The sequence below is a fragment of the Nansenia antarctica genome (assembly GCF_963989245.1).
Source record: "Nansenia antarctica genome assembly, chromosome: 15".
NCBI lineage: Eukaryota > Metazoa > Chordata > Actinopteri > Argentiniformes > Microstomatidae > Nansenia > Nansenia antarctica.
The window spans coordinates 19,175,024-19,194,485 of record NC_137685.1 but is presented as its reverse complement, the minus strand read 5'-3'; the positions used below and the strand labels follow the sequence as shown (position 1 = coordinate 19,194,485).

General features: G+C 43.6%; 1 long non-coding RNA gene across 1 annotated transcript in view; it reads right to left on the bottom strand.

The window, feature by feature from the left end:
- The window catches only part of LOC308171087, a 48,591-nt gene extending 29,820 nt beyond the window's left edge, over window positions 1-18,771 (bottom strand). Inside the window, exons 1-2 of the long non-coding RNA XR_013937819.1 lie at window positions 18,752-18,771; window positions 16,539-16,619 (exon numbers count right to left, since the gene is read on the bottom strand). This is a non-coding gene — a long non-coding RNA (uncharacterized lncRNA). The remainder of the gene's footprint in view (window positions 1-16,538; window positions 16,620-18,751) is intronic.
- Between the last annotated feature and the right edge of the window lie 691 nt (window positions 18,772-19,462).

The following is a 19,462-nucleotide window of genomic DNA, read 5'->3' as shown; positions in this document are numbered from 1 at the left end:
GTGTTGTGCAATGGTTCTTGTAATCTGACCAGCCCCTCGGACTTGGGGCCGTGGTGACATCACAGGGGACGGCCCTCATGGCCATCTGGATAAGGTGATAGGCTATGACCTGTGACTGTATTTGCATAAGAGGGCAGGGATCTAGGAAACTAGGGAAAACCAGCGAGGAAGGGAGGAAGCGGCCTCTTTTTGTCACCAGGCCCCAGCTTAAACACGTGTATGTATAAATCTGTTTGTAACTCGGATTAAATCATCTTAAACTCACTAGCTGTTGTTTGATTCATAACCAATAAGAATACACGACAGGGGTATTTAGTATAACAGGCTGGGTTTATTGTGAGTTTACTTGTTTGTTTATTGCCTTGATCACCGTATTGAGAAGTCATATGATGAGACACTGACCTCATGTCTTTTAGCTTGCTTTTATAGTTGTTTTTATTTTCTTAATATTGTTGTCTTTATTTGCACTTGACACCACGGACCTCATTGTCTCTTAGCTTGTTTTATAGCATTTTCGCTTTTGAATTTGTCTAGTGTGTAATATTTGTGATATGTTATGTGTATAGGTTTGTGAATATGTGAATATGTTTTTCTGTTTTTGCACCTTCAGAAGAACCACTACAATTTCATTGTATAGGCAACTGTACAAGGACAATAAAGTCTATTCTATTCTATATTCTATACGCATTGTTTGTAATTTTTCTGGTTTTGATCGCTTATGGATTATTTTTGTACGTCGCCAAGTTTGATTGTTCTATTCAATAAATGCTCTAAAACGTACTTTTCATCTCAGCGGATTGTTTGGCGCGTCATACAATTACCAGCCCAGACCCTGGTTGCGTCTCTCAGCGACTTTTTACTTTTGGCTCTATCTATCTATCTATCTCGCTACAGGTGTCATATAACCCTAACCAATATCCTGTCATATAAAAGTACCTTATTGAATCTCCAGGTAATGTATTTCTGACATCCATCACTTTTGCTGTCGTTAAGATACTTTATTTTTCTGTTTTGGTAGTCTGTCCAATGTGACAATTCCCTCCTCCACCGGCCCTAGTTTTGGATCTAGCTTGCTGTTCATTATTTTCATGATAAAACGTCATAACATCTTCATATACACCATACAGGATAAATACTGATTAACAGTAGGCTACTTTGGCAAATGCCCATTGAACAGATTTATTTATTATCCTATCTTAAGAAAACTAATGTAACACTCATCTGGGGATTTACACGGCAAATCAACTGAAGAACTACAAATGCCTGATGACAGGGAGATGACGTATGACTGCTCTGATGAATCAACCCCTATTTCATTCATTTTCTCTATATAACGACGTCGATCATTGATCGGCAATGACACTATATAATAGTTTGCCTAACTGGCCATCGGATTTGTGCTCCTAATATCTAAAAAGCACTACGGTTTTCTTATTTTATCGGATTAAAGTAGCAAAGACCAGAAATTCCCATTGACCGCCAGTCAAACTTCTACTCTTCTATCACCCAAAAAGGGGCGTGGACATTACGGGAGGGGAAAGTACCCGGATGCGTTGCTCTGATGAATACCTCCATTGAGAAGTTGGTGGAGCTCACACAGGAACACCTCTCAAACTTCTCCAGGCACATTTACAATATCAAGCACCAGTTTGAAAGACTGAGGAGTTTGAGAGAAACCCTGACCCAGAATGACATAGTTATTCACGTAGACTATAGTGAGAACTATTCTTGTAAATATAGCAGAGAGATTAAAGAAACTCACTTTGGAGGTGGCAACCAGCAGGTAACCCTCCATACTGGACTGGAGTCATCTATCACAGTGGGGGCAGGGTGGAGTCATTTGCATCGCTTTCAGCCTGTCTTCAACACAATGCCACAGCCACATGGGCTCACCTTTACCCATGACCATGAGGCTTTGCGGCTGCTGCACCTAAACTTTGGAACAGCATCCCCCTCCACGTACGGGCCGCTCAGACCCTGGAGATTTTTAAATCCCTCCTTAAAACACACCTGGCTCAAAACAAAGGGTGGCCGTGCTTTTACTGTTGGAGCTCCAACATTATGGAATCGCCTCCCCCTCACTGTCAGGTTAGCTGGGTCTGTACCACTTTTTAAAAAACGTTTAAAAACCCACTTATATAGGATGGCATTTTTATACGTTGTTTTCTCTTTTTACTTCTGATATTTGCATTGATTTTATCATTCGTTCATTTTATCATTTGTTTTATTGCTTGTGTGAAATGCTTGTTTACTTTTTTATGAATTACGCTGGCTGTTTATTTGCTGTGTTATGCAATATTCTACCAAATGTACTGTGAAGCACTTTGTGACTGCTGTCTTAATAAGTGCTATACAAATAAATAAAAGTAAAGTAAAGTACGGGATGTCTCTTTCTGGCACCATCATGAGGGACTGCGTTCCATATTGCTTTTGCAATTTGGGGTTTGTTCACTGGGAGAAACACTGTTTTTGAGCAGAGCACAGGTGGATACCCACAGAGTTCATACTTGAAGGCTTCAGATAATTTGTTCAGTTTGACTGTGGATTTGTAATCCATGGTGACTGCATGTGCTTTCCTCTTGAAGGTATATTCTGTCACCTTTTTCCCTACCATGTCCTTTAAATGAAGGCTGTTCATAATCGTGGTGTAATCTTTCCAAAGTTAGAACTTACGTGGAGTTTTTCAAAATGTAGAAAGTCCTCCACATTCTCTTTGCAGACCGAAGCTATAAAATAGATAGCTATGTTGTGAGATTTAAGACCCTTCTACCAACCTCTTTTGAATGGTCCACATTCACCGTATTATGGGCTGTCACACCAGTGATTAGGTGTTGAAGGTGTTCATACCCGGCAACAGATTTTGTGACTCCAACAATCAAGTATCATCAAGTATTTTGATGTCTGCCTATGTCTGTTTATTTAGTGTCTGCGTTGTCTCTTTCCTGTGTTGATGCAGAACGGTCCTTGTGCTGTTCACTAGTTTCATAGTTTACCCATGTCACTTCTTTCATTGCATTGTTGATTTCAGATGTTGCAGGGTTGGAAAGAACCCACATCCACTAGAACCAAACGTTGTGTTTCAAACATTTCATACTTCGCATGAGGGCTTGTTCTATTACAAGGTCGGGGGACCTTTAGCTCAGCTTTTAACACAATCATCCCCCAGCAGCTTGTACAAAAACTGGATGGGCTGGGAGTGAACACCTCGCTGTGCTATTGGCTGTTGGACTTCCTGACCGACTCTGTGAACCATAGACATTATGGTATTTCATGCAGTTGAAAATCAATCAATCAGCGGTGTTATGATACAGTTGACAGATTATATAGGCTACTTCATTATTGTCTAATTATGTATAATGAGTAAACATGTACTAACTGTTTATATGTTTTGCTTTATGTCCTGTTTCATTGCAGACAGTCAGCAGGTGGAAAAAAACGAGAGCTTTAGCAAAGGCTAGGCTGACAAAATTCAGAGCCAAAATGTACACCCAGAACTACAGGAAGAGTACAGAAGGTTACAGCAAGATACATTAGCATACAGTAGCCTATGCCCTTGTAGCCAAGTCAATATTGTTTATTATGCTATTTTATTTGTGTTGTGAATTTCCCCAAAATGAGATTGAGATTATGGGTTCCTACCCCGTTAATTACATTGCATACATTTTTTTGTTTCCCGTGGGGGCGCTATTATGGTGACACGCATGGTCCAGCTCAGAACGCGTTTTACTCTGAGCTGGTGACACGGTCTTTGTCTGCTCTCTCCATCGTTATTTGAGATTTGGGGGTTGAATATTTTTGCGACACACACTGTAACAGAATATAATGTGGATGTTTATGTGTTTGCTAAGCTGTGTAGAAGAAATTGTCTTCTTATATTTTGTTTTGATTAAGATTGAGGAGTGAGACTGGCTACTAGGTTGTATGCTAGCAGCTAGCCATCGTGTGAACGTGAGGGGAGAGGCGTGCGCTGGTCTTGAGAATGTACATTGTGCCAGTTGTAATGGCGATGTTGCCTCGTGATACAGTATATTGTGAGCTTAGAATGAGAAGGTTCTATCTCCATTTAGGGTAGTTCAGAGATATTGAGCACCAACGTTTTTACATTCCATTATGTTCTATGAGATGGAACCTTTGTATTTGATTAATTACTAACTGAAAAATGTCAACATTTTAAAGATAACACCACACAGGCATTAATAAACACCTAATGGATCAGATTATGTAGAAAACTAAATGTTGACAAAAATTGAGATAGATATAATTCTAACGTCACAATATGTTGGTGTTCATCATTGTATTTATTTTTTACAGTATGTGGATGGTGGAAGAGAACTGATGTGACTCCTGTTTCTGATGTGTCTATGTTAAAGGGAATAAATCCACTGCTCATCCAACCGGTGTTTCTTCGTGAAAAAGACACAACGCAGAATACTAACCCAGCAGAAAGTAACCTGCTACACCCTCATACAGTGTAGGAAGTCAATACCCTACAGTGTTAGGAAGTCTACACACATTAATACTTTTTACAGTCGCCAAAAGCAAAGCCATATGCAAGCTGTGCGCAGTGGAGGTTACATTTTGTGGAAACACCACACATCTACGGAAACCACTTATTGAGGCATCACCCTGACGTGAAACATGGAAAAGCGGATCCGAATCAAGCCTCAGACATCAGAGCAGTCATACGTCATCTCCCTGTCATCAGGGATTTGGAGTTCTTAATTTCAGGGATTACGTCGCTACGACGGATTTCCGTCAATTTATTCCAAGTTGTGACGGATTTATTCCAAGTTGTGACGGATTTTACCTGGTGTAATATGATTTGTAGAGGCATACAATCTATTTTGATGTTGGTATTAGGTATATAAATGATATATAATAGCCTATATAGCCTACATATAGGCCTTTATTGGCTACAACTATGCGACAGTAACAGAGCGGGGTGCACTGACGCTGAACCCCTCATAGTGATAAATAGGTGGACAATGCGTGGTGCTGAAATAGCCGATATGCGGTGTGTGGTTTGAAAAAAGTAACGCCAGCTCAGTAAATCATTCAAACTTAATGTTTACTTATAGGCTATGTGAATGTGACTGCACCACACATGTGAACAGTAACAAAGCAAATGCAGTTTAATTTTATGAAAAACATTGACAACAAAATCGGCGCAAAAAAAGAAAGAAAGCTGAATCCGCTTAGCCTATATGCTCCTGAAACGACAGAGCAAACACGCTACATTACTAGGGATAATAATTACAATGAGCCATTCATTAAAAATAGAAAAAATAATATTAGGCTATTAAATCTCACTTAATGAGAAAACTGGCATCTCCCATCGGTCACTATTTGTTGGCTATCTGGTGATATGGACGTCTTTGAGTGTCTAGAAAAGCGCTATAAGTCTAATGTATTATTATTATTTATTATTATTATGGACGTCACTTTAATCCGGCAGTTCTCAAGGTTTTTATGCATCAATCGATTCCTCTAGTCCGTCTTTATCGCATTCATTGACGAAAGGACGACTCGCATGTATAGGTGGAAGGGAACATTCATTGTGAGCACGTAAAATGTGAGTCTCACAACGGCTTTGCATTGATGAAACCAGGTAGGATGAATGCATAGTTCGCTGTCCATTCCTCTTTAAATGCCCTGTTTTCACCGTCAACTTTCCTCTTTAGACCTTTGGAGAGTGACATTATGTGTCTCTTGCTAGCTAGCAGGTTAAATGTTTAGCTAACTTCACCCGGCACGCAAACAACCAATCCAATAATAATGTGACCTTGTAAGTCTGGGAGGAGGGGGGAATAATTATCACAATAAAACTATGTTAAATAATTATTAGAATAAGTTAGGCTGCGCTACATCGTTAGTCCACACATTTATTATTCAAAACTATGGAAAAGGGTGAAACTACGTTTCAACGTTGTTGAGAATCACAACACAAACTCGCTAGTCAAGCCAAAATACTGCAGCGAAATGGATTGGACTGCTACCTAGTTAACTATAACACTACTTTACAGTGTTAGCAGGCTCACAAAACAAGCTGTGTTAGTTGACTAGCGATGTGTCATTGATTTTATACAACGCGGAAATGTGTTCACATTTTTCGAAAGAAAAGTCAAAGCATTAGAACATAGAACGGAAAATCGCACGCGCGCTTTGCGCACGGAAAGCCACCGGCCCCGATTTGGCCTGAATTTCTTTTTCCGTCAGGAGATTTTTTTTTGCTTTAATCCCTGTCATTTGATTTGCCGTGTAAATCCCCAGACTGCCCAAATCCGATGGCCAGTCAGGCAAACAATTATATAGTGTCGTTGCCGATCAATGATCGACGTCGTTATATGGAGAACATTTATGAAATAGGCAATGAATGTGTGTCCTTTCAGTCTGCCTCCATCCATGTGGATGAACCACCCGACCCAAAGGCCTGAGGTGTTGTAGGAGGTATGAATATGATGTAGGGGGTATTTAGTATAACAGGCTAATGGGTTTATTGTGAGTTTACTTTGATTGTTTGTTTATTGCCTAGATCACCGTATTGAGAAGTCATATGGTTATGGGGGGTGATATTGCAAGGTAATTTAATCACCTGCGCACCTTGCATGGCGGTAGTGGAGAGAGAGGGGAACGATGTATTTTTGTTGACCGCATTATACGCATATTCTATACGCATAGTTTGTTATTTTTCTGGTTTTGATCGCTTATGGATTATTTTTGTACGTCGCCAAGTTTGATTGTTCTATTCAATAAATGCTCTAAAACGTACTTTTCATCTCAGCGGATTGTTTGGCGTGTCATACAATTACTAGTGACTTTTTTTATTAGCGACTTTTTACTTTTGGCTCTATCTCTCTATCTCGCTACAGGTGTCATATAACCCTAACCAATATCCTGTCATATAAAAGTACCTTATTGAATCTCCAGGTAATGTATTTCTGACATCCATCACTTTTGCTGTCGTTAAGATACTTTATTTTTCTGTTTTGGTAGTCTGTCCAATGTGACAATTGCCCTCCTCCACCGGCCCTAGTTTTGGATCGAGCTTGCTGTTCATTATTTTCATGATAAAACGTCATAACATCTTCATAAACACCATACAGGATAAATACTGATTAACAGTAGGCTACTTTGGCAAATGCCCATTGAACAGATTTATTTATTATCCTATCTTAAGAAAACTAATGTAACACTCATCTGGGGATTTACACGGCAAATCAACTGAAGAACTACAAATGCCTGATGACAGGGAGATGACGTATGACTGCTCTGATGAATCAACCCCTATTTCATTCATTTTCTCTATATAACGACGTCGATCATTGATCGGCAATGACACTATGTAATAGTTTGCCTAACTGGCCATCGGATTTGTGCTCCTAATATCTAAAAAGCACTACGGTTTTCTTATTTTATCGGATTAAAGTAGCAAAGACCAGAAATTCCCATTGACCGCCAGTCAAACTTCTACTCTTCTATCACCCAAAAAGGGGCGTGGACATTACGGGAGGGAAAGTACCCGGATGCGTTGCTCTGATGAATACCTCCATTGAGAAGTTGGTGGAGCTCACACAGGAACACCTCTCAAACTTCTCCAGGCACATTTACAATATCAAGCACCAGTTTGAAAGACTGAGGAGTTTGAGAGAAACCCTGACCCAGAATGACGTAGTTATTCACGTAGACTATAGTGAGAACTATTCTTGTAAATATAGCAGAGAGATTAAAGAAACTCACTTTGGAGGTGGCAACCAGCAGGTAACCCTCCATACTGGACTGGAGTCATCTATCACAGTGGGGGCAGGGTGGAGTCATTTGCATCGCTTTCAGCCTGTCTTCAACACAATGCCACAGCCACATGGGCTCATGACCATGAGGCTTTGCGGCTGCTGCACCTAAACTTTGGAACAGCATCCCCCTCCATGTACGGGCCGCTCAGACCCTGGAGATTTTTAAATCCCTCCTTAAAACACACCTGGCTCAAAACAAAGGGTGGCCGTGCTTTTACTGTTGGAGCTCCAACATTATGGAATCGCCTCCCCCTCACTGTCAGGTTAGCTGGGTCTGTACCACTTTTTAAAAAACGTTTAAAAACCCACTTATATAGGATGGCATTTTTATACGTTGTTTTCTCTTTTTACTTCTGATATTTGCATTCATTTTATCATTCGTTCATTTTATCATTTGTTTTATTGCTTGTGTGAAATGCTTGTTTACTTTTTTATGAATTACGCTGGCTGTTTATTTGCTGTGTTATGCAATATTCTACCAAATGTACTGTGAAGCACTTTGTGACTGCTGTCTTAATAAGTGCTATACAAATAAATAAAAGTAAAGTAAAGTACGGGATGTCTCTTTCTGGCACCATCATGAGGGACTGCGTTCCATATTGCTTTTGCAATTTGGGGTTTGTTCACTGGGAGAAACACTGTTTTTGAGCAGAGCGCAGGTTGTGCTTTCCTCTTGAAGGTATATTCTGTCACCTTTTTCCCTACCATGTCCTTTAAATGAAGGCTGTTCATAATCGTGGTGTAATCTTTCCAAAGTTAGAACTTACGTGGAGTTTTTCAAAATGTAGAAAGTCCTCCACATTCTCTTTGCAGACCGAAGCTATAAACGCCTCTCGCTTCGACATTGTTAACAAATGCCGTGAGATAGATAGCTATGTTGTGAGATTTAAGACCCTTCTACCAACCTCTTTTGAATGGTCCACATTCACCGTATTATGGGCTGTCACACCAGTGATTAGGTGTTGAAGGTGTTCATACCCGGCAACAGATTTTGTGACTCCAACAATCAAGTATCATCAAGTATTTTGATGTCTGCCTATGTCTGTTTATTTAGTGTCTGCGTTGTCTCTTTCCTGTGTTGATGCAGAACGGTCCTTGTGCTGTTCACTAGTTTCATAGTTTACCCCTGTCACTTCTTTCATTGCATTGTTGATTTCAGATGTTGCCGGGTTGGAAAGAACCCACATCCACTAGAACCAAACGTTGTGTTTCATACTTCGCATGAGGGCTTGTTCTATTACAAGGTCGGGGGATAGTCCAGCCTAGTATTAATTTGACGTATGAACAACTTGCAGACCATCTTCCAGAAATCTTTTGTTAACTTGGGGATGTGTGTCTTCTATTTGACGCATTTTCTGGAGGTATGGAAAAGATCTGAATATTCATTTATGTAAAATAAAGAAGGAACACTAGTATTTTGTCAATAATAATATCTGTTAAACAATAAATAACCAATGATGTCATCAAATACATGTTTGTAATACCATCAAAGATCTAGAAAAAGTTAAGAGACATTTGGAAAAGCTATCAATCGTTCACATTCAAATCAACGACGAAGAGAATTGTATTTGGCCCACATTTTCGCTGTGTATTCAAGTTACAGTTAGCAGGTGCGGGTATAGAATTATAGGATTATTGTATATTTCACATACAAGCTATGTCCGGAGGCAGCCGGAATGAATGGCATCATGTCTGTCAGGGTATCAAGGTGCTGATCCCAATTTCCAGTTTTCTCCAATCTGATGAATGCACGGACTAGGTCAATCATCTCCATGTACTGTGGCCAGAGTGCTGCTGTCCGGTCATCTACCAAGGTTGTCTTCTCTGCCTCCAAGCGCTGAGCTATGATCTGGAGTAATTCACTTGCATTTGTCCCGGTTATGGTGGCAGCCATAACACTGTCATACAGATCTGAGGCTTCTGCTAGTTCCTCTGGTACTTTGGCATGGTCTGTGGATTCTCCATCTGGCTGATCAGAAACTGGTTAATCTGGAGCTGTTTTACTTGTGTGTCCTCGCTGTCATCAGCAACGGCACCATCTTCAGTCAACTCTGACACATCCTCTGAGTCTACTCTACACCATCATTTTATAGCCTACATACTTTTTTAGATGAGATTTTAGATTAGATTCAGACAACGAAATGCAGTAAAAAGTGTGTCTGAAGAGGGATTTGAACCATCATCTTAAAATGATGATTTAATACTATGGCAGCGGTCAAAACCACTATGTCATCGTGACAATATGACTATATGTAGCCTGCTACTGATATCACCACAGTAGTAAATATTCATTCATTAAAATATGAACATTTAACAATAACTGGGGCTAGTATGACCTACGCATTTAATCGGTCAGCAATTTCTTGCCAAACCATTTCCCTCGCCTTGTTAATTGCGGCAGTATTGCACTATTTTACATCTTATTTTTCGTCTTCTGTGAACACTGATGACATAAGCCTGATCCTCGTTCGAGGAATCACCTGAGGCTTGAATCCCATTCACGAGTTGCCTGAACGCGGTTTTTATTTTAATCGCTGATATACTAATCAACGTACGTGGAATACCCCCCTGCATTGTTTACTAAGCTGTGTGTATGTACAAGTTTGTATGTTTATTGCCGACACACCGACAGTGAGTTACATGGCATAGCCAAATGTGTTAGTTTGTTAACTATGTAGTAGGTTACATTCCATAGCCAAACATGTTAGTTTGTTAACTATGTAATCACATTCCATAGCCAAACGTGTTAGTTTGTTAACTAGTGTACTGAGTTACATGCTACGCTGTGTCAGTGTTTACTAGGCTAGCCACACAGGTGTTGGCTTGTTAGCTATCTAGCTTTGTTAGAAGCTTGTTTGTTTGTTTTTTGTTAGTGTGGTTTTGTTTGTTGTGTACGAACGTACACAAGTTATTGTGTGTGTGTCAGGGTTTCCGTTAGAAAAAATTGGTGTCGGTCAACGTGTCCGGGAAGATTTCAATTTACCGGACAAACGTGAGATATTCCGGTCATCATATTAAAATATAATATAGCTGTTTGTCGCGGTGATTACTGTTGTGTAGCCTATATATGCCGTTTAATGTCTATTTCTCATCCGATACGATTAGATGCGAGCTATATAATAAATATAATAATATAGGCTTTCATGATTCGCATGCGCGCTATGCCATTATGTCCAGCGCTGAACGCGCGCCACACTGGGAACTGAACAGACTGCATCGATCAATGAACGGACTCCACATTACGTTAACTGAAGTCTGTTAAATTGTTTGGGATTAATGTGAGTTTTCTATTTTCTCTTTCCAGTTTTACCCTTTTTTATCAATAAAACAACGTCATTTCTATAACCAGGTCTCGCTGGTTGGGAAGGCATTTAGTTTAGCTGCCTGTCAATTCATACTTAATCGGACTCGGGAGTATGACAATGAGGAGAACATAACTGTTTATTGAGAAACAATTGATAGGCAGGCTGGGATACGTATATAAAGAAATACCACAATGTCTAGATTTATAGCATTTTATTGAAAAGTGCAAGAGGTTACATGTAGGCTTCTGGCGTGACACATAGGCTAGCCTAATTTCCGTTCATATGCCTGTTATCAGATAAAATAAAATAGAATAAAATTTTGAAAATAAATAGGCTGTTAGTGAGGTTATGGGAAAGGACTGTATAAGGTGAATAGTTCAATGAGAGTATGCTCCATTCGCCCCCGGGGCGTCGATCAGGACACACATGACAGGAGATTGACTTTGTGTTCAGGTTTCTTTAGTGGGTTCAGGCAGGGTACAGTTCAGGCATGGGTAGGATGATTGCAAACACTACAATGGGTGTATGTGTGGTTCTTGCAAAACCCGTCGTTGACTCATAATTACAGATTCATAAAAATGAAATAACAATTACAACAACATCTGACAACGGAGTTTCATAAAATAACAGTAGTGTTACTGTTGCCTTACTGTTGATGTCACACCGCTGGCTAACTGACTGGAGTTGTAACATGAGAAACTTGTGGTACTTTCAACTTCTTCTCCGATCTGAATCAATGCGGTCCTGAATGCACTGCGCACTTAAGGTGGCAGGTGATATTACGCACAGCTTAGCTCTTAAGGTGGAAATGATAACCAAATATAATAATCATGAACTTAGAATATTGGAACCTTTCTTTTATTTATTGTTATTTTTTCCAAAGATTTGTTGATGTTTATTTATTGTAATTGGCAGGAAGAAGTACTAAAAGCATTAGCACTGGCTTTGAGGTTGGAAGGGTTTGAGACTGGCAATCTCAAAAGTGTTTGGTCCCCCTGGTGGATGTGTGAGAGTATGGCACCGGTAGAGAGGAATACATTAAGGGCCAATCCCGATTCCCTTTTCTACCCCTATGGCTCATTTTCGAGTGTGACTCGATTGGAAGCCAAGGCCTTCGAAAGGGATGGTCTGCCGTCTGTAAAGAGTGTTTGTTATGTGTAACAATGCTCTTTATTGACGCAGGTTTATTATGCCTGATAATCCGAATGTTGGTGTGGGTAAATGTTCTTGCTTTGCGTAGGTACGCAAGCCGTTTACGCCAGTTATACGCAAAGCTTTATAAATGAGGCTGGTCCCATAGGCTACATGAAGTCAACAATCAGCTCAGGAACACAAAATTGAGAAATATGTCGAGAAAGATAGACAGTTTAATGTATACATCTTCCACTGTATCCAAAATATCCAAAATATAATGCTTAATATGTCCCGGAGCCATGGGATTGAACCAGCTTTTCTGCTGTTTCTTGTTGCATCAGCCATGACTGCAGCATCCTCACTCAAATGAGAGGACGTGACAGAGTTAGGACGTGACAGAGTTAGGACGTGACAGAGACAGCCACTGAGACAGCCACTGAGACAGCCACTGAGACAGCCACCGAGACAGCCACCGAGACAGCCACTGACACGGCAACTGACACAGCCACTGACACAGCCGCTGACACAGCCACTGAGACAGCCACTGAGACAGCCACTGACTCAGCCACTGAGACAGCCACTGACAGCCACTGAGCTTTTTTTTCCGGAATATTATTCCGGCGTTTCATGACCAGGTTCTCCTCCACACGCCTCAAAGCTTCCTGGGTCATAAACAACGATACCTTCCTCCTGAGGAGAGCTGCTGCTTGATGATAGGCTGGCTGAAGGGAACCTCCCTGATGACCTGGTTGGTGGAGGGAACCTCCCTGATGACCTGGTTGGTGGAGGGAACCTCCCTGATTGGCTGGTTGGTGGAGGGAAGCTCCCTGATGACCTGGTTGGTGGAGGGAACCTCCCTGATGACATGGTTGGTGGAGGGAACCTCCCTGATGATCTGGTTGGTGGACGGGACCTCCTTGATTGGCTGGTTGGTGGAGGGTACCTCCCTGATGACATGGTTGGTGGAGGGAACCTCCCTGATTGGCTGGTTGGTGGAAGGAACCTCCTTGATGACATGTTTGGTGGAGGGAACCTCCCTGATGATCTGGTTGGTGGACGGGACCTCCCTGATTGGCTGGTTGGTGGAGGGAACCTCCCTGATGACATGGTTGGTGGAGGGAACCTCCCTGATTGGCTGGTTGGTGGAGGGAACCTCCTTGATGACATGGTTGGTGGAGGGTACCTCCCTGGTTGGCTGGTTCATGGAGGGAATCTCCCTGATTGTGAGACAGTTTGACCTCCAGACACTTCCTCCTCAGGCTCATGTCCAGCCTGGGCTCTTGCTTCTCCTGCAAAGCCCTCTGGGAAGGGTTGGTGTCACCAGTACTAGCCGGCTGGGGCAGGATGACCGTTCTCAGGTTAGGCTTTGTGTTCAGGTTGGGGTTAACCTGTGGTCTGCTCTTGTCCCTCAGCCGGCTGTCCCACAGAGAGAACACAGAGCCGGTCACATGGCCCATGACCCTGCTGTCTCCCGTGGCCAGCGAGGGCACCAGAAGAGGCGTCAGGTCTCCCACGTACCTGGTGACCCGCTGGGGGAAGCCCCAGAGACGATGGCTGAGTTTGCCTCGGACGTGCGACTCCAACTTCTCTCTGGTCTCCTGAGAGATGAAGGGGACGGAGGCGGCCCGCAGGAACATCATGATGGGCTTGCCCTCCGTTGCCGTGGTGACAGGCTGGCACGGAGAGTTGGCCCGTGGGCAGGAGGCACTCGTGCCGGACTCCAGGGGGCGTCTGGGGTGGCACTGGGCCTCCGGGGGTCCACGCCTCCACTGCACGACCAGCCGGCCCGGTCTGGGGGTAGGGCTCTGGTTGAGAGTGGCGTGGGTAGTACTCTGCTCGGGGCTCTGGTTGAGAGTGGCGTGGGGGTTAGTGGTCAGGTCTTGTTTGTGCTGGTTGTGATGGAGGTCCGGGTCAGAGTCTTGAAAATCCAGAGACAGCAGGGGGTCACGGGTCGTGTTCTTAGAGGAACTGTGACAGGCACTGGAGTCTTGCTGGCAGGCTGAACTTTTTGACTGGAAGAAGTCTGGCATGCCTGGACACCTGTCCCCCCCCCCCTCTTCTGTTCCTATGGCGACACGTTCTACAGGGCCTCTGAGAGCAGCAGCTGGACGACTGAGCCGAGGAGGAGGGCCAATTGGAGCAGGAGGCGGAGTCAGAGGAGGAGTCAGAGCCCAGGTGAGTATCCAGCTTAAACTCCAGGATGTCCAGCATCTTCTCCAATCGCTTTTTTTTTATTTGGTCTGTGAACAACAGCTTTCTGCAGGAGGACAACAAACAGGGTTCTCATTCTGGCTAACACAGCAGGCATTTAGGCTGTTCATGTTATCATCAAACCACTTTAGTTTAACAAAGAATTATGACAAATCATAATTAATGACACTTACATTTTTTGGTCAATTGTTGGTGTCGAGATTTCCTCCTGTTCAAATACAAAATGGGAATGTAATGTAAGTATTAGCCTTTTAAATACACGCAAGCCCTAGCACACAGCCTTAAGACACAGCCCTGACACACAGCATTAAAACACACAGCCCTGACACACAACCCTAATCATAACACACAGCACTAGCCCAACGGTGCTTTACGCTCATTAATATTAATATTGACGCGCAGTTTACCTCGCTTGCCGGGAGCGCGCCGGTGCCACCTTTCCTCCGGTTAATCATCCAGCTCAGGAGCCAGAGCAAGGAGAGGATACACACCATGAGCTGCAATCCAATGACCGCATCGAAACCTTGAAGCTCCGAGCTGGGAACCAACCTTGGAACCGAGCTTGGATCCAAGCTTGCAGACGACTGCAAGGGCACGCGGAAGCGCACGAATTTGGTTGAAGTGGCTGACATGTTAACGGTCCGGTAACATCGCCATGGCTATAGATAAGTAAGCGCAGTCTGTCGCAATACGTGTACTCTCTGATAGATACAGCGTGTCTGAATGTTGTTGATGATTGTTATGGGCTATATATCAATGTATGATGACGTTATGTTATTATACGTCATGGCGTCACCAGGACAACAAAATGTATTGTTGATTGTTGCATCATTGTTTGCCCAAAAGCACTTCATTACGTGTCTTGCATATCTCTTTTCAAAGGTGCTTTTCCCTGGGGCGATGGGGGAGGTGGGGGTGGAGGGGAGGAGGAGGAGGAGGAGGAGGCGGTGTGGAGCAGCCTGGCCGGGTGGAAGAGAAGGAGGAGGAGTGGGGTGGTGGTGGGGGTTCCTCCAGGAGGATGGTGTACTGGCTGTGGCTGGAGGAGAGCCAGGGGTTGTTCTGGTCCTTGTGAGCGTGGGCACAGAAGTCCATGCAGGCGGTGACCCCAGAGAAGGGCCTGGTGGTGCTTTTCCCTGGGGCGAAGGGGGAGGTGGGGGTGGAGGGGAGGAGGAGGCGGTGTGGAGCAGCCTGGCCGGGTGGAAGAGAAGGAGGAGGAGTGGGGTGGGGAGGTGGGGGTGGAGGGGAGGAGGAGGAGGCGGTGTGGAGCAGCCACAGACCCGGAGGCTTCTGCTGCTGCTGCGGTAGCCCCACCAGGGGGGCCTCCGTCTCCGTGCGCCGACCCAGGGAGAGAGAGGGCGAACGGGCCAAGCTGTCCTGGGGGGCACCCTGAGGGGAGGTGGCGGAGGAGGAGGTGGAGGGGGAGAAGTAGGGCTCGTCCCCGGCCCCGGGCCCCCCGCTACCCCAGACGCCGTCCCCCCCCCACCGACATATTGGTTATGAAATCAAACATACTGTATTTACATATGGTTTTCCCATTTCAGGCATGCAAGTTGTTTTTTGATGCATAAATTGTCGTTGATTGTCTGCCCCAATTATTTCAGGGGATCATCCGAGTGCCTGCACCCTGCCAGTATGCCTACAAGCTTGCTTTCCTGGTGGGACAGAGCATCCACAGAGAGCCCAACATGAACCTGGATGACTTCCTCTACTACCTGTGAGAGGGGAGCAGCTACCTGAAGAGCACTTTGGAGTGAACTTGCCTGCCCTGGCAGTGGTGGTGGTGGGGGTGGTGGTGCTTTTCCCTGGGGCGATGGGGGAGGTGGGGGTGGAGGGGAGGAGGAGGAGGAGGAGGCGGTGTGGAGCAGCCTGGCCGGGTGGAAGAGAAGGAGGAGGAGTGGGGTGGTGGTGGGGGTTCCTCCAGGAGGATGGTGTACTGGCTGTGGCTGGAGGAGAGTGACCCGCCCAGACCCGGAGGCTTCTGCTGCTGCTGCTGCGGTAGCCCCACCAGGGGGGCCTCCGTCTCCGTGCGCCGACCCAGGGAGAGAGAGGACGCACGGGCCAAGCTGTCCTGGTCCATAGTGTAGGCCTATGTCTTCACTGGTCCATAGTGTAGGCCTATGTCTCCTACTGAATCACTGGTCCATAGTGTAGGCCTATGTCTTGGTCTCACCATCACTTCCTAATGATTGTCGGAAGAGAAAAAAAACACACAAGTTAAATGCCAAATGACAATGACATGATTGACACCAACCAGTCTTCAATCATGTCTTCATCTACTCTCCACCAGTCCTGTAGCTCCCTCTACTGGCCAGACGCTGCATGCTCCCCACAGGGGGCACAAGTGTTTACACAATTTAGTCTGGCAGTATTGTTGTTAATAGGACCACAGTTATAGTCTGGCAGTATTGTTGTTAATAGGACCACCGTTATAGTCTGGTAGTATTGTTGTTAATAGGACCACAGTTATAGTCTGGTAGTATTGTTGTGAACAGGTCTACACTAGGGATGCTCCGATTTATCGGCCACCGATTTAAATCGGCCGATTTCACTCCAAATGACTCGATCGGTTATCGGCAAAAATGGCCGATCGCAAAAACCGGAAAAAAAAAATTCCTTTTTTTTTTTTTTTTTTCCTGGGGAAGACAGATAACTGAACAGAAAACATAGGAGGACGTAACAGTATGTAAACCATGAAGGCCACGTTTATGATGTCTTTTATACAGCCATATCGACTGACTTGGGCTTCAGGCCCTAACTGGGTGATAGGCCAGACCTTTACTATGCCATAAAAATGGGTCTGCGTTTGCTTGGTGCCTAATGGATCAAAACTTTTGTCTAAAAAGCAAATAATATGTAGGCTATCCAGTCAGTAGGCCTACAGTTATGTATTTAAAAAAAAATCGGTATCGGTATCGGTTGATCTTGAGGAAAAAAATCGGTGATCGGTATCGGCCCCAAAAATCCAGATCGGAGCATCCCTAGTCTACACAGTATAAATCCTGATTTTATGACATTATAATTGTACTGTGACCGTCATATTTTTTCTCCGCCAACTTGGAATGGATCTCTTATCCTTTAAAACCATAAGAAGATACATGCACCATGCATGTCCATATGCAATTTTGGACCAATCAGACTTACAGGTGATTTTAAGTTAATTTTTATAAGTTTGGCCAGATTTTGCACCTTCAGAAAAATCCATCATGGCGGACCTTATCGGTTCTTGAGGCAAATATGTTCCCCATGAGGAAAGACACATACGTACCAAGTTTCATACATCCGGGGTGGAAATGCCAGCATTCTGAAGTTAATTATTTACTTTTGGTTATTATAGCGCCACCTATGGTTTAATCATGGTCATTCTTTCTGCCATAGTTACTGATGCTCTCTAGTTGTGGCATGCACATTTATAGCATTTTCGGTCAGGGACTTTTTGAGCTATTTGACCAAAGCGGGGAAAAAGAATAATAAGGAGTATACCACCAATAACAATACTGTTCCTACGTAGTAGTAGTAGGAACACTAATTAAGACAAGTATCCCAGTTCTAGTGGCAGCCGTCATGTGAAAAAGATAGGATACTACATGAAAACCATTGTCTTTTTCAACATATTTAAACATATGGACATTTGATTTTCATTTGAACAATATTGATGGATGGAGGTAATATAACTAATCAAATGAAACAGAAATTATTATTTTCTTAAATATTTAATCTATTTGTAAAATGGAATTAATGGAAATGCAATTTTCTTGTGAGCAAAAACAAGACACCCCCCACATGTATTGCTACTTTGTGTATTGCTACTCTGTGTGTAAATGATTAGAACATTGTTAGAGAGGATTTTGGAGGAGCCTGTCTTATTTAAACCTCAGACATTTAGTTTGGTTTGCTCTTGATTGTTGAAGTGAGTGGTGTCACCATGGAGAGATACATCGAGCTCTCTGAGGCCTGCAGAAAGAGGGTTGTAGATGTGTATGAGTCTGGGAAGGGATTTTATAAAATAAAAATAAAATGAAATGAAAAATGAAAAAAAAAGCTCAAAAAAGCGTATCAATTAATCGATAATTGATCGTTAATTCTTGCGATTATCGAAAAAGAAATGTTGATTGTTTGCCCAGCCCTAGTTGTGGAGTACCCTAGTGGTAAATGTCTCCACAACCCCCTGCCCTCGAATGGTTAATTGCTTTTCTACAAAAGCTACCACATATTATAAAAAATACACAGATGTAACATTATTAAAAAATACACAGTTGTAAGTTGTAACATTAAATTCATTTATTTACAATCATTAATCATTTCTTGACTTACTTGACTTAGGTCCTTTTTCTTCGGGTGTGAAGAGTAGGGCCTCCAACGAGTTTACGCCACCGGTCTCTGTCCCTCGCCACAGCGGCCGCCGCCTCCCGGGGTCTCAGACCCGGCATGTCCCGCTGCCTCTCGACGGTTCTCCTCCAGGTTTCTTTGGGGCGTCCCCCTTGTTCTTCGTCCATCAGGGGTCCATCTGAGGGCTGTGCGTTGATGGTCATCCGGGCTTTTCCTCAACACGTGGCCGATGTACTTCCATCTTCTCTTTCTGACCTGCGTGCTTACTTACCATCTCTATACCAGCACGTTCTCTCACTTCTTCGTTTGACGAAGACTGACTGCTGTTCCACAACTTCTATCATTTCAGAATACATATATCCTTCCGCCACAGAATATAGTCCCATAAAACAATGTCGTATATTTTCTACTATATATATCCTATTTTCTAGTGTTGTGCAATGGCTCTTGTAATCTGACCAGCCCCTCGGACTTGGGGCCGTGGTGACATCACAGGGGACGGCCCTCATGGCCATCTGGATAAGGTGATAGGCTATGACCTGTGACTGTATTTGCATATTGTGGATGGATAGGGTTGAGACCCAAGGGGGGCTCTCTTGACCAGCGGATCCCAGGAGAGGAGGACAGAGACAAGGCTCCAGTGTTGGTATACGTATACCCTGTTTCTGTACTTTAATTAAATCATCTTAAACTCAA